This window comes from Sus scrofa, chromosome 7 (genome assembly GCF_054392235.1).
Source record: "Sus scrofa isolate SSC_HxYL_T2T_F1_AM1 chromosome 7, Sscrofa_HxYL_maternal_Yorkshire_Landrace_v2.0, whole genome shotgun sequence".
Classification (NCBI taxonomy): Eukaryota; Metazoa; Chordata; class Mammalia; order Artiodactyla; family Suidae; genus Sus; species Sus scrofa.
Window position 1 is genome coordinate 57178101 of NC_139389.1, and position 12531 is coordinate 57190631.

Here is a 12531-nt window from a genome sequence, read left to right on the forward strand (position 1 = left end):
GAGACAGTTTGGGGGGTAGGGGGATGTGCTTGGGCTGTGGGATGGAAATCCTGTGAAATCAGATTGTTATGATCATTATAAAACTACAGATGTGATCAATTCATTTGAGTACTAAAAAAAAAAAAAAAAAAGAGTAAGGGGCCAATGTGTGGAGGACAGAGAAAGAAGCAGGGACAAATTCAGGTGGGAGGGAAAGTGATGAAGGACCAAGACTGCAGGAGAAGAGCGGCCAGTGAAAACTCCCCAGGGTGGAGCTGCCAAAAGAACAGGTGTGTCTCAGCTCCATCTTTATGTGTTTGCTTTCCTACAACATGAACTCCTGTTTCCCAAACACCTGATGAGGTCCACTGCATACATAAATGCTTGGTGTGTTTTTGCAGGAAATCAGGGAGAGGAGATGAATTTCACATCTGAGTCTGTGCGGAGCAAGGACAAGACCAGCCACAGGAAGTAAGATGCATATGAGAACAAGAATTCAGCATGAGTTCCCGTCATGGCTCAATGGAAACGAATCTGATTAGCATCCATGAGGACACAAGTTCGATCCCTGGGTTCAATCAGTGGGTTAAGGATCCGGTGTCAGCATGAGCTGTGGTGTAGGTCGAACACACAGCTCGGATATGGTGTTGCTGTGGCTGCCGTGTAGGCTGGCAGCTACAGCTCTGATTTGCCCCTAGCCTGGGAACCTCCATATGCTGTGGGTGTGGGCTCAAAAAGACAAAAAAATAAACAATAAAAATAAAGTTCAGCAAAAGCAGGAAACTAGCGCCAGATGCAACCGAGAATTTATGCCCCTGGGAATTTTCAGAGATCAGGAGACAGGCATTGGAATTCCCATAGATAGAGAATAAGAGGCTTGAACTAATTTTCTCTAAATCTCAGGCTTCTTGGCTAAGAGCCAGGTAATATCTATGACAAGCATGCATTTCTTAAATTAGAAACTAATTAGCAAATATTATGGTTGTTTTAAAGACTCCAAGCGTATCCATCAGGGGTGAGATGGCTGAAGTGAGGTGGGTTCGCAGAGGTAGAGTATTCTGGGTTCTTCTCATCCTTGGCTCAAGGTTACTCAAGGGCACTACTAAATGACTTTAACCCTTGTGTATTACAAAGGGTGTAGACTTAGTTTTGTTTGTTTTGTTAATAAAGGCAAATGGAGTTAATACATATTACCCAAAGTTTTAAAAATGATCTCAAATCTCAGAGTCATAAATGTAATATTTCTGACATTAAATCAAAGAAACTTTTTAAAAGAAAAAAAAAAAAGAGGTGTTCCCATTGTGGTTTAGCAGTAATGAACCTGACTAGTATCCATGAGCACACGGGTTCCATCCCTGGCCTTGCTCAGTGGGTTAAGGATCCAGTGTTAATACGCGCTGTGGTGTAGGTCACAGACGTGGCTCAGATCCCACGTTGCTGTGGCTCTGATTCGACCCCTAGCCTGGGAACCTCCATATGCTACAGGTGGGGTCCTAAGAAGACAAAAATAAATAAATAAAAAGAAAAGAAAAAAAAGAAAACAGAGATCTAGATACAGACTGAACCCAGAGTCAACCTTGCTATTTGTGTCACCCCTAACAGGGCCTTAGATCAATTCTGCAATGTCAGCCTTCACTGAAGCAGCAAGAACCATATGCCAGCATACACTGAACTGGGGGCATTTAAAATGTGTTTGAAGATAGAAGGAAAACATAAATGAGAATGCACAGATCTACACAAAATCCTTGCCATGTACAGCCTCTATTTGCTTTAGTTACGAGTGATCAAGCCAACCAATCTCAAAATGAAACCAGGGGAAATTAAATTTTGCATGTGGTCAGTAAAGAAAGCCCTCCAATAAATTTGGAAGTTCAGCACGTGCTGTGTGCCAGCAGCGCATTTGATGGGGTATGTCTGTGTGTGCCCTTCTGTCTACGTATAAACACAGCCTCGGAGCAAGGAAGCACCAGGTCCTCATCTATCCACGTTCAGGCCATGTGTTGGTTTCAGTTTCCTCAAAGACAGACTTTACACTGAGGGTGTTAAGGGTAGATGTGTATTTAGGAGGTGATGCTAGGAGGCGTAATATGAGTGAAGAAATGAGATGGGGAGAAAAAGTAGCCAATAAGTAGTGCATTCGCAAGCAAAAACTCTATTGTGATAAGGCGAAAACTGGAGCTAAATCCTATTCCAAAACCATAGAGCCAGTGTAGAATACTCATGCAGGGTGTCGCCAGAAGGGGCGAGGGAGCTGGGTATTTACACCCCAAATGCCTTAAGTCATGTGTTAAGTTCTCCTGGCAGCAGGGCATGAATACCCGGTAACTTCTGGCTTGCCCCGGGCTCTGCCACCTACAAAAGCCTTCAGGCAAAGAGATGCAGAGACTGGCAGATGGAAATCCATAGTAAATCATAATGTCTAGAGCTAAAGAGACACAGGTGGGGTTCTGACAGCTGCCTCTGCTTCCATACAGTCCATCTTTGTCTGGTTCTTTATGTTCTAGTATTTCTTGCGTACGCTTATGCAAGTTTTGATGAATGGTAGGAAACCCTAATCGTGGGCTCTCTTGCTTCCCCCACTGCCCTGTTTCTTCTTTTGTCCTCTGTTCTGCACTACCCTGTTTCAAGAACTGTGATCAGTGTTTACAACCCATTCGGTCTGCAGGAGATACTACCGACTAAGCAGGACCGAGGCCAAACGTGGTCAAAATGTTTTCCATACTGACCCGCAATGAAAAAGATGCCTTGGTAATTATCCTGACAGTAGTACAACTGCGAGGCAGCCAGCTGCTTTCTTCAGCCCGAGTAGTCTCCACCCTCTTGCTAAGATAGTCCCTTTCTCCAGGAGCAGAGCCCCCATATGCTCTCTAGAAAAGCCTCACCAGAGACCTTCAGATGTAAATAAAGCCTTGGCTGAATCAAGCTCTGCTCAGAAGAGCAAGTATTTAAGCAGATCTGCAAGGTGCTGTGTTCCCAGCAGGGAAACGCTGCAGTGGTGCCCACCATACCATTCCTTAATTGTTGTAGCGCAGCACAGGAGCTGGAAGACCCAGTTGTTAACTTTTATGGTGGATGTTTTCCAAGAGGCTGCGTGTGTTCCCACCCTACTCTTCAGAGCTGGCAAGTGATATTCCCAGAGCTTGCAAAGAGTCTGACAAGTTGGTGGTGGCCGTGATCCATCAAAGGCAGTGATTCTCAACCAGGGTGGTTTCCCCCCACCTCCACTCCACCAAGAGACACTTGGCAATGTCTGGAGACAGTTATGATTGGGGGTATGGGGGTGCTAACCATGGCTGAGGCTATGAAGGCTGCTGGATATCCTACACAGCACAGGACAGCACTCCCCCACCCAAATAAAGAACTACCTGGCCCCACATATCAATAGTGCTGAGGTTGAGAAATCTTGTTCTAAGGAGATCATTCTGCTGGAAAGTAAAATGGATCCTTAGACGCCTACCTCTGGCAATCATTATTTGTCCCTTCAACGCTGATTCTGCCCCTCTCGGACTACCTGTTTTGCTAATTAAGCTCTAAACAAGACCTCCTTCCACTCTCTATTAGTCTCAGAATTCTCGCCGGCAATTCACCAGGTAATCCTTTCTCATCATTCTATTTTCAGAATTTATCTTTCATTGTCCCCTCTCCAAATCTCAGGTACATTTCAAAATTCCTCCTCCAATGGCCATCCACCTTCCTTCACTCTATGCCCAGAATGTCATCATCTCTGCTCTGAGCCCATCGTCCCCAGAACAAGCCTTGCTAGGTCTTTAGATCCTCAAGAGTGACTTTCCAAGAAGCCTTCCCAGCTCTGAAACAGCAGCCCTGGAGCCAACCGTTCTCTCAGAGCAGACAGTCCAAGGGTCTGGAGAAGAGGGACAGGATTCTAGGATTCAGGATCTCTGTTCCATGCCCTTGACAGCTGTAGCCCTGACTTCTGGTGCCCCTTGTCACCTGGGAATGGGGGGATGGAGGCTTCCCTGTGTGCTGGTTGGCACAGTGGACAGGATCCTTGTTGAAGCAGCCACCTCCCCCTGACACCCCCAACCCCAAGCAGGGTCATCTCTAGGCCTGGGGTTTAGACTGAATGACCTGCAAGTTGGGCACTGAAAAGTCTGTGAATGGCTGGCTTAGGACTGTCGTGGCTTTAAAATAGAAAGTCCTATGCCCCAGAAATGCCTCCAGGATGCTTGTTCACACTGCCTGGGCGATCTAAGTGGGAGCAGTAGGCTAAAGGCAGGCAGAGAAGAGCCCCTCCACTCTCCACCTGGGTTCATTCGGAACAGCGCCGTTTGCTCTGAGGCTGAATAATTGCTTCTTGGGTTTAGGTCTGGAAGCCTATCTCAGAAATTCAGACTTGACAGTTTCAGGCCATGTAGTTAGGTTCAACAGACCTCCTTGGACTATTGCAATATACATCCCACTCCTTGCTGGGCAGTGGGCAGAGGGTGTGACGGAGAGTACAGAAGGGAACAGGCCACGTGTGGCTCCTGCACTGGAGGACCTCTGGGTCTAGTGCAGTGCGGCAAGAGCTAGGACAGAGGCCAAGACTGGGAAGGAAGTGGAAGAGGCAGTCAGGGAAGTTTTCCTGAAGGAGGCGGTGCCTGAGAATGCCGGCTTCAAGAACAGAGAAGCTTTGCCAGGCAGAAAGGGAGGTTTAAGGAAATATTTTCCAGTCCAATGAAACAACAAGAAAATAAATGCACTGAGAAGCCTCGGCAATGCTTATAGACATAGATGGAGTGGATAGAAACGTAATTCTATTTGATCATTAAATGAAAGTACATCTTTATACTTATGATGTAGGCTTATAATTTTTTACAGTGTGTCCCCATCTATCGCTCCATTTTTGTTTGCATAGCTACCACTTGAAGGTGATAAGGCAGAGACTAGCATTCCAGTTTACATTTTGGGAAAGCTGGCCCCCCAAAGTTGAGCCATTTGTGCAACTCGCATGCCTAGTTAAGGTCTCCAAGTTTTGACCTTGAGGCAGGCTACTGAATATAGTCCAGGCTCTGGAACCAACCAGACCTTGAAGGATTCCAGATTCTCTACTGACTAACTCCATCGCCTAAAGTAAATTACTAGGTCACAGTTTTCTCTTGTAGGAAATGGGGAAAAGAACATCTCCCATGCAAGGGTTGTTATGAGGATGAAATGAAGAAACTGGTTAAAAAGAACTAGAAAAGGCCTGGCCCGAAGAGGCCCTTAAAAAAAAATGGTCTTTACACGTTTCGGCTCTTAATTATAAGTATCAAAGGATAAGTTTGCTGTTAAACCAAAGAAGTTTCTGCTGTTTAGATCTTTCTATTGCAGCTTTGGTTGCTTATATTTCTATAACCTGATTCTCAGCGTGCTCAAATTAATTAAACAACCTTTCTTCAAGGATGAGAAAGTCGATGTGCTTTTGAGAGGATGCTAATTATACTTGATATCTCCTTTAATAATATGAGATTAAAAAGAGCTGGAAGTGAGATTTTTTTAGTGTACAAGACAACCATGGAGAGGACACGCTGATCTCGATTGGATCTGCAAACTTGTTTACTCAGATTCTTCTCTTCATGTAGTGTTTATATATATATGTTGAAACCAAGGAGCAGAAGATATTATCATTGATTAGCCACTTTAAGTGCAAATGCATTCTAACTGCCGAGCATTTCTTACAAGCCACTTAGGAGCATGGATTCATGCAGCTCCCTTATTTCTGACCCAGTCAAACCAGCTCAGGACTTCACCGCCCTCCCTGACTGCCTGGTGATGGCCGTGGCCATCGCTCCTGGTTTCAACTTCAGTCTCGTTTGCTCCTTTTTGTTTTGAAACAGGATTCTTCTTCTCCTTGGTCTACGTTAGAGAACAGCTACCCTTTCCTTGGAGATGCCCCTTCTCTACCAACGGTAAAGAGGGGAGGACTCTGAGGGGACATGAACCCCATGTCTGCCCCCTGCTGCTCCAAGTCCCTCTACTGCATCTAGGAAAAAGCAGCAGAGACGAGAAAGTGCACAGGCTGGTCAGACCGTCCTGAGTTCACATCTTGACTCTACCACCGACACTGTGACCATGACCGTGCTTACAACCATCACCAAGTCTCCTTTGTCTTCTCTCTAAAATGCCAGTGGTCATAGTGACTTGTGGGGTTGCTATGGAGATTGAACACAGCCAAGTCTGTAAAGCACCTAGAACAGGGCCGACACATGATAAGTGTTAAATAAATGTTCTCCCCTTATACACACGGCCTCAGAATTCAGCTACTGCCTTCATTATTTTGAATTTTACAAAGTCTATTACAAAGATCTGGAAGCAAATGAAACCCCAAGTGATTTTACTGAGTACCATTTGTAGAGTCATGATTCCAGAGTAAGACCTCCAAGGACTCACTCCAATAGATGACTTGCACGGCAGAGCCTACCGTGAGCCTTCTGTGTGCCAGGCGCTGAAGTCGTGTCTGTGACCAGGACACACACAGTCTCTACCTTCTCGGAGATTATCAATAATGGGTGAATGTCCACTGTCAAAGCAGCATAGATGGTTTCTAGGGGTGGGCAGTGGAGATGGAGATTGTTACCAGCAAAGAAGGGGGCTATTATTTTCCCCCAGCTCAGCAGGGCAGGCAGAAGGCATCACGAACCAGAAGAACCGTCATCAGGGAAAGGTGTGTATTTCCAGTCAGGGCTACGGTAAACCCCAGGGGCTGCCTAGAAGGACCAGAAAGAAATGTCCCTTAGAGAGAAACTAGCAATGAGGGGCAGGCCCGGTTCTGGGAAAGTCAACTCCTTTGATCTGGCTCCGCCATGGCTGCAAGAATGTTATAAGAATCTTAATGTCTAAGATGTCTTAGGTAAATGATGCTTAGATAAAAAAGGCACATGATGCAGGGATAGGGTTTATCTAGTAGCCCTTTGACCAGAAGCCTAAAATCGCCGAAGAGAGCAGAGATTGATCACGAGCGTGAGTCAGGCAGTTGGGGCTCCAGCGGTCTCCCTGAGAGGCTTTTCTGCACCATGTGGTTTTGTGCAATTCTCAGAGAAGGAGAAGCTCTGCCACCCGGACCTGTGGCTCAGGAGAAAAATCCTTGCGGTCTGAATCACAGGTCAGGATACAGATGCAGCAGGAGGCTGGGTGACCTCTATGCACTGCAGCCAGGTCAACAAGCCCAGAGTGGAGCTCAAGAGGGCACAACCAGGCAGTACAGGGGTCCACAGGGGTCCAAAGAAGACACTGATGCCCTTGGACGGGATCCTTGGCCCCAGACCCTGATACCCACAGCTCAGAGAGTAAGCCCTAACCAGACAGCATACAGTCAGCGCTACTCTGTCTTCTTTGCATCTGCCAAGGAAATTATTTATTAGTCTTGTGTACACGTTTTAAATTGTTTTAACTCTCCTTTTGCTAAGACATTTGTTTTCTCCAGATCCTAAAGGTCTTTTTGAGTGAGAAATTTTAGGTCTTCTTGAACTAGAATGACCCCAAACTAGCTATACCCAACTAGTCACTCCAGGGCAGTGGTTCTTTCCTGGAGGTAATTTTGTCTGCCTCCCTCCCCACAGTCCAGGGGTCATTTGGGAATGTCTGAATGTGTTTAATTCCTGTGATTGGGGTGGTGTTATTGGAAGCTGGTGGGATGGGGCTAAACATCCTACAATATGCAGTACAGTCCCCCACAGCTAAGAATTATCCAGCCTAAAGCGTCCATACTACTGAAGGTGGGACACCCTCTCTAGGGCAGGCCTGCCCCTAACATTTGCAGAGTCCAGAACAAGTCCTGATTTGCCAGGAGGCAGCAAATAGCTGCAGTTGTCAGCTCCTCCAGGGCTGCAGAGCCACACCTTGCCTGAGAAGCCATTCCCTGGGTAACTCTCACCTGGTGACTAACTGAGGGGGGGGAGGATAAAGGCCTGGCCATCTGGGCCCAAAAGAATGCAACTCTTTTTTTTTTTTTTTTTTTTTTTGCCTTTTCTAGGGCCGCTCCCGTGGCATATGGAGGTTCCCAGGCTAGGGGTCAAATCGGAGCTGTAGCCGCTGGCCTACACCAGAACCACAGCTACGCAGGATCCGAGCCGTGTCTGCAACCTATACCACAGCTCACCCCAACGCCGGATCCTTAACTCCCAGAGCAAGGCCAGGGATCAAACCCACAACCTCATGGTTCCTAGTCGGATGGTTCCTGAGCCACCACAGGAACTCCCAAAAGAATGCAACTCTAAAGCCCCCCTAAGATGAGCAAAATTGTGTCAAGCCTGCATTGCAAAATCTTATCATATTTCACCTCTTCTTCTGCCCAGTTTGACTGGAGTAGCCAGCAGGTGATCAGGTTCTGAAAGGGAGATCCAGAAAATGCACTGTTTACCCCCACTAAGTCCAGCAGGGGTCTCCCCTGTAGGCTGGGGTTGGCGGCAGGAGAGGCTGCTTTAGAACTTGGCTTGTGGGTACAATCGGACCCTGGACCGTGCAGGCAGGACCCTGAACTGTGCAAAGCCAAGGACTTGCAATCACGGTAAGGACAGGAAGGTCTTCCCCCTTTGCCTTCACAGATGTTAATCCCTAATAAACAGCTTGCAGCCCAAACAGCTTGCACTCTGTATCAGAGCTGCTGCTGCCAAACCCAACTTGGGACCAGATTTAGAGTGAAAATTCAAGGAGAGGAGGTTTAACCCTGGGGGCTGAATGGCTGTGCGGGGAAAGGCGGGAGCACACCTGAGGAAAGTCAGTTCGAGACCTGGGCCCTCCAGTCTCCCCCCAAAACCAGTAGATGTTGCGGCTGAGAAATGTTGATGCGGGAACTCAGAGAGGTTTGTTTTTTGGAGGGAGGAAGGAGAGGCCCATTAGGGCATTAAGCAGGGGCTACACCCCATGTAAGCCATGACGTCACTTTAAATTTCTGGAAATGATTGGTAGTTGGGGGGGGATGAAGGGAGAGGGGGCAGCTGGAGGTAAGATGTATGTGAACTTTATGGGGGGCTGGATGGAGGGAGAGGGCATGAGCCTAAGCACGTCCTCATCCATCTGTGGGTAATGGGCTTTCTCACTGCCTCTGTGCCATGTGGCACATGGCTGATGTCCTACAGGACATGCCTCTGCCTGCTTGGACCCTAACCCCTACACCCCTTCTTCGAAACAGAAACATTTCTGGTGAAGAAAAAAGAAGTTGCCTATTCCAGCTTTGGAGGGTGAACCAATCAATTCAATGAACCAAGAAATCAACTAATTATACTCTTTTTAGTTTGTTTTTTAAACCTCACTTAAAAGCTGTTGCTTGGCTACAATTGAGAAGCTTCATGTGTCTTTTAGCAAAAATTGAGATAACTTTCTGGAAATAATTTACGAAAAAACATGACCATATCAGTTATACATAAGCTTTCATATGTTTCTGAAAAAAGGGAAAAAAAGCCAGAATCATATTTACAGTGTTCATAATAATAGCAGCTAACTTCAGTATGTGACTTTAACCAAATGTTTACAAACACTCTTTCTTCGTATGCATAACTCTTTTATAGTATCAGAGAACACTATTGTCCTTTAAAAATCTAGAAGCTCACAGGGTTTCAGCGACTCTCCCAAGATCCCAAAGCTAAGAATGGCAGAGCACGGCTAATTTCATTGTGCTCAGGTCAGGAGGCAAGAGATGAAACTGTCATTATCCCAGTTACTGGCTAGGCTACCTAAGGGTCTGTTTGTAAGATCTGTTTGGTTTCTAATTTTGTCCAAAGAGAGGAGTTATCCACACAGTCATCTGGGAAGAGAGCCTGGAATAACATTTTTGTTGCACACACACTGATTTTTTCATACCTGTTAATTAGCGAAACCTATTAAAATGAATGAGATGTCATCAAAGTGGGCACTGTCAGAAGGTGGGACGCGTTGTTCTCCTGTGAGCACTCGCCAGCAAGAGGAAGTATCACTTGGCATCTCTATCCATCACTACCTTTTAGCAGCGATGGAGAAGTTTGCCTGTCGTCCTGCAATCTCCTGGCAGCCAAGCTGGCCGGGATCCAGCTCAGCATATTCCTTGTGTGCCCAAAGGGGAAAGTTGGGAATGCTGTTTGCTGGGCGGCTCCTGTCTGCCAACTGCTGGGCACCTTACAGTGTGCTTTATACACATTTTTCCAAGTATTTGCAATGGCCCTGCCTCCAAAGTTCCCAATGATAGAACCTTGGAGAAGAAAGAGGTCATGGTCACCTATGCCTCCTCCTTGAACTTGCCTGGACCTCCACTGCCTGGCAAACATTTCAAAGGCAGAGTTCTGCTCCCATTCACAGCTCCATCAGCATCGATATCTAACCCCCCCCCCATTTTCCATGACTTTAGCCTGACACTGGTGTAGTAGTCAGGACATTGAGTGCTGATTTCCATTAAACCTCTACTATTTCATGCCTCCTTGAAATTTCTCATGCTCTTCTTCCTGCTGGGCTGAGGTTCCTCCTCTTCTTTGCTCGGCCAAACCCTTTTCACCCCTCAAGCGTAAGGCAACACCACCCTGAGATCCTTCTTTACCCCCCACCCCGCCGTAGGAGGCATCTATCCTCTGACTCCCTCCTCCTTCAAGTCTTGGCCCCAGGGCTCTATCCATGGTGAACCCTCCCCACCCCCTCAGAGGCTCCCAGGCAAACTCAGACGCTCTCTCCTCAGGGCTCTTACACACCTGAACTCACGGCTCTGCTGCATGTACTACTCCAGAAACAAGGGGAAATATGGTGCTGTCTTTGCAAAGGGGAGCTCTTGGCTGGTTTTGCTTTTTCCGCAGGGCACCGCAAGCCTAATTCTAAGACTACGATGTCCAAGAGAGGCAGCCACATCATTCAGGGAGACTCTCCAAGTTGCAACCTGATGAAGAAGACAACGAAATGTGTGTCCATTCTACAAAAAGAAATAGACACAGTACAGATATTTAAACAGATGGTCTGCTAGAGGGTGTGAACACTCCCATCAGGTTTTCATGCCCATGGTTTACAATTAGAAACTCAAGACTCAGTCTGATCTGGAGCCTGGTGGCTGCCCAGAGCCAGCGTAGGCAGGGAACTCTCTGGGCTAGTCTGGTCTGTGATTTTCTTACGTGCCCTGCAGTGTTCTGTTCCTACACCATCTCGTCTGCACTAGGGTGCCTAATTCTTGCCCTAAAACTCTCTTCTATTTTAGTTCTCGTCTGTACTCATTCTTCGCTCCAAATGCAAACTGAATCCTAGGCCTTTCTTCTGAAAGTCCTGGAATAGTATATATTCTCTATAACCAGACAACTTTTGCAGCTGTGTCTCTCTGTTTTAATATCCTGCTGAACCAATGAGGGAGAATTTATAGCCTTGAGAAGGAAAAATCTCTTCTTATTTCTGGTTACTACTGAAAATTGATCTCTTGGTTGCTCAGTCCCAGGCTTGCTTGTGGAACACCATTAACCAGTCTTCTGGCCAGTGTGGACAGAACATGAAGGTTTAATCCTGTTATGCCCATGGCTTCTGGGTTACCATAGCAATCACTTTGTATTTCTTTTTTCCTTTTTGGGTAAGATTTTTATTTTTTTTTATAGTTGATTTAGAATATTCTGTCAATTTCTGCTGTACAGCAAAGAGACCCATTCATATACATATATACATATGCACACATTATTTTTCTCACATTATCCTCCAGCATGTTCCATCACAAGTGACAAGGTATAGTTCCCTGCGCTATGCAGCAGGATCTCACTGTATTTCAACCATCTGTTGACATGTCTCTCTCAGCTTGAGATTGGATGCTCTTCAAAACACTAGCAAGGTGCTCCATCTTTCCATTCCCAGCACCAGCACAGAGGCTGGCACAGAATAGACATTCGTAGTTTACTGAGTGAATAAGGAAAATCATTTGTGTCCGAGAGACTCCCGCACAAAGGGGAACTGTGTTATTCGTCTTTGCATCTCACTGCCTAGCACAGTGCCTGCCCAGGACAGAATCTCCAATGCCTAGTAGATTGGGAAGGTTGTCAAAATGAACGAAGACAATGGAGGGCAGTAGGATGTGCAGAACAGAGGCCGCCTGCCCATCTAAAGAGGAGAATGGCCCTCAGCTCCTGCCCACTGTTGGCACCTAAGAACCCAAGCCTACTGTGGCTAGATTGTCTGTTTTGTCAAGAGAACAGAGAAGCTGTGATGCTCACATAAAATTTCTCTGTACCAAACAACTTATCTGTACCCAAATCCCATCTACTGGTCTGCTCCTTGCCTCAATAGATGTGCCACAACATGCCAGTGGCTAAGAGACAAGCATCCCAGGTTTACTCCCCTTCAGTGTGAACTGGGACTTGGTCCTGGGAGCCCCCGCATTGTGCCTGCATTTCCACAGGGTTCGCCCTGGCTTCAGAAGCAGGGACTCTAAGGGGCTCGCATCCCTCTTCATCTGTCTCAAGGTCTAAGTGGTTCCAAATCACTGCTCTAATCCAGGTTCTACCTGGGTTTCTATTCCCTTAAGACCAGCTACAGCTTTATAAACTAGCAAGCTGTGTGTCAAAGCTGGTTCCCAGAGTTAAGCACACATTTGCTTGTGGCATAGGTCTTCTTTATCCATTTGTGGAGCCGTCCTTCCACTGGCTG

At 46.6% G+C, this 12531-nt stretch overlaps 1 protein-coding gene across 37 annotated transcripts in view; it reads right to left on the reverse strand.

Annotated features, from left to right (window-relative positions):
* Positions 1-12531, reverse strand: part of MTHFS (methenyltetrahydrofolate synthetase) — a 315580-nt gene that overhangs the window by 48292 nt on the left and 254757 nt on the right. For 3 of the 37 annotated variants that reach the window (XR_014810305.1, XR_014810349.1, XR_014810333.1), the window contains one exon: positions 10614-10828. The exons of 33 other annotated variants lie outside the window; for them this stretch is intronic. The gene's annotated coding sequence lies outside the window, so the exon portion shown is untranslated. Of the gene's footprint in view, positions 1-10613; positions 10829-12531 lie in introns of those variants that run through there. One more of the 37 variants, XR_014810340.1, reaches the window with a different exon arrangement.